The sequence below is a fragment of the Pan paniscus genome, chromosome 5 (assembly GCF_029289425.2).
Source record: "Pan paniscus chromosome 5, NHGRI_mPanPan1-v2.0_pri, whole genome shotgun sequence".
Taxonomy (NCBI): domain Eukaryota; kingdom Metazoa; phylum Chordata; class Mammalia; order Primates; family Hominidae; genus Pan; species Pan paniscus.
Genome location: NC_073254.2, coordinates 159,564,122 through 159,567,022, shown reverse-complemented (window position 1 = coordinate 159,567,022; position 2,901 = coordinate 159,564,122).

Genomic DNA, 2,901 nt, shown 5'->3' with positions numbered 1-2,901 from the left:
AACTGAGATGACACAAATTTGTTATGATAACTGAGCCTGTAAAAACTGAAACTTCCAGGAAAGAAAGATCACTGGAGCAGCCATAGCCACAGGGACAGTCTCTAATGCGACGCAAAAGTCAATAGGAAATTGGGATTCACCAGGCAGAATTTTACTTTATAGCCAAATTACATAAACAAGGACATTATTCAACTCTTCCTATTCCCTGCTAATTAAACAAAATGATGACATATAAAGTGCCTAGTAGAGTTGCTTCACATGACTGGCACTTAAAACATATATGAGTTTGTTCCTCCCTGGTCAAGCAGATTTGCTTTGAGATCCCTCTTCCAAAGGCCCTCTTAGCCAGCCCTTAAAAACACAGCTCTGTGGGGCCTCTTTCTTCCTTCAAGTACCTTCCATTGCTTCATCCTCTTTCCTGAGACCTATAATCACTAAGAAAAAGAATCTCAAAAGGAGCTGATGAATCCAGCCAGTAGCTCCAGCTACTTAATTTGAGTAAACCCTAAGAAAGTTAAGATCTTTCTGTGATCCTTAACTTCAGGGTCCTAGAACCCAAGACCTTAGACGAACTTTATTCTAAAACAGAGAATATTATTCCCCAAAAGGAGTACGTAAATTATTCCTAGTTACATAACCAAAGGACAGCCTCATTCTAATCTTATGATTTAGAGAGCAGTGGCCCTCTATGTAAGTTAGTTAGTTAGTTTTACTTTCCACAATGGTTAGAGGTGCTTTGTGAATGGACAAGAAATTATATACATGCCTGGAACTAACCAGATGCACACATTGGAGGTTGTACCATAATGAAAACATACAAATATTTTTAATTTCCATTATAATGGGTAGAAAAGAATTTGGGCTGTACTTGATGTTCTCATTCCAGCCCTTCCTCTCACAGACCCTGAAATACCTAGAAGTTCAGCTACTTAGCAAACTCGCAGGATGGTCACATTCTCTGTCTTCCCCCACTGCACTTCCCTTCAACTAGCCAGTAGGAAGAGTAAACCCTGTCTCAATACTAGTTGTAATAATTCCCTGTGTTTAAGTTTATAGATTTAACTTTCAGGGACATCATTTGCCACTCAGATAATAAATAAAATTGCTTGTATTTACATATGTTCAAGAGTTTTATACTTGTTTTCTTGCTTGTCACTTCTGTGAAACATGCTGAGATAAATATAGATATTATTGACTTTATTCTAATGATAAGGGGACTGAGATAGAAGTGTAAAAATGTCTCAAGGAAATACATTTCAAGTGGACTGTCACCAGGTGATGGAAGGCAGCTGGATGATATGTTCCTTTTTAACTGAGATTCCTACGTGGCTATAAATGGGCCAAGGTTAATGCATTTTAAAATCCATATCCCATTATTTCAGTTACAGTGAATTTTGAACAATCTTTAAAGAGCATAAATTTGAATTTATCATAAGTACCTTTCTCAGAAATCTGTATTTATTTATCCCAATTTAATCTAACCTTGGTCTTCCATCTAAAGATTTAAGCTGTTTTTTTCGTTGTTGTTTTTGTTTTGTTTTTGTTTTTGCTCTTGTTGCCCAAGCCGGAGTGCAATGGCACAATCTCAGCTCACTGCAACCTCCGCCTCCCAGGTTCAAGTGATTCTCCTGCCTCAGTCTCCCAAGTAGCTGTGATTAGCACCACCATGCCTGGCTAATTTTTGTTGTTGTTGTTGTTGTTGTTTTGTTGTTGTATTTTTAGTAGAAACGGGCTTTCACCACGTTAGCCAGGCTGGTCTCATACTCCTGACTTCAGGTGATCCACTCACCTCAGCCTCCCAAAATTCTGGGATTACAGGCATGAGCCACCACGCCCAGCCTAGGCTGCTTTTTAAATCCACATTGTATCCACTGCCTTGAAGCTAGATTCCTCCTAGGCTTATCTCCAGGTGCACCTCTCTTTATCTGCATGTGGTCTCTTTTCTTTTATTAGCTTTCTAGACACAATTAAATACACAGCTTTAATTTCCTTTCTAGCTCCTGTGCATGAGCTGCAAGGGCTCTGTTCTGTCTTGAACTGTGTCTCCCAAGAAGGATGGAGCACAGATTGATCACTTTCATTTAGGGCATCCCTCTATTCTGAGAGCCCCGCCCCATTACCAACCCTTCCCCATCCAAGAATGTTTTCTTGGCATTGTTCTTTTTGGAATATGAGGGAAAGTTTTCCCTCCTTTTCTTGATTCCTTCCTTAATTAGCAGCTGCAAGTTAGGTATGATGACTTTTAACCACAAAACATCTCAGAAGCCTGTTGCTAGCAGTAACACAACATACAATTTTTAAACAACTCTGTCTGATACAAGCTGTTCCAGCCAAAGAGTTCCTCTGATTTCTAAAATAGGTGATATTCTTCCAGAACAAAACATTTTATGAGAGATTTTTTTCAATGGTGATTTAAGTCATCGCATGACCCATTTATCCTTAAAAGCTCAACTTCTTTCCTGTGGTGCAGTCAATTAAATAATGATTTCTAGCACAACCATACTGTAAGGGTCTCCTGCTACTTCCAAGAAGCTCAAAGAACTCGTGTATTTGATATTGGAAATCATCACAGGATCCTTTTTAGGGGAAAGGCTATAGGTAGGTGTATCTGTATAGTTTTGGAGAGAAGCCAATAGATAGTTAAACATTCTTTTTCATGGATTTTAACTTTGTTAAGACTTGTAAATTTATCTTTCTAGAAGATTATGTGTTTACCTTACATTTTCCATATCTTAAAATCGCATTTGTCTGAAACTCAGTTACTTCTTCCTTTAGTTCCAAACCATGTAAGTAGTTAATTATTTTCCCAAGCTCCACCTATTTACCTTCTTTATATCTTACTAGGCCCATCTCTTCTGGCCTCCTAGAGCTGAACTATACAATTATGTGACCACATGTAGC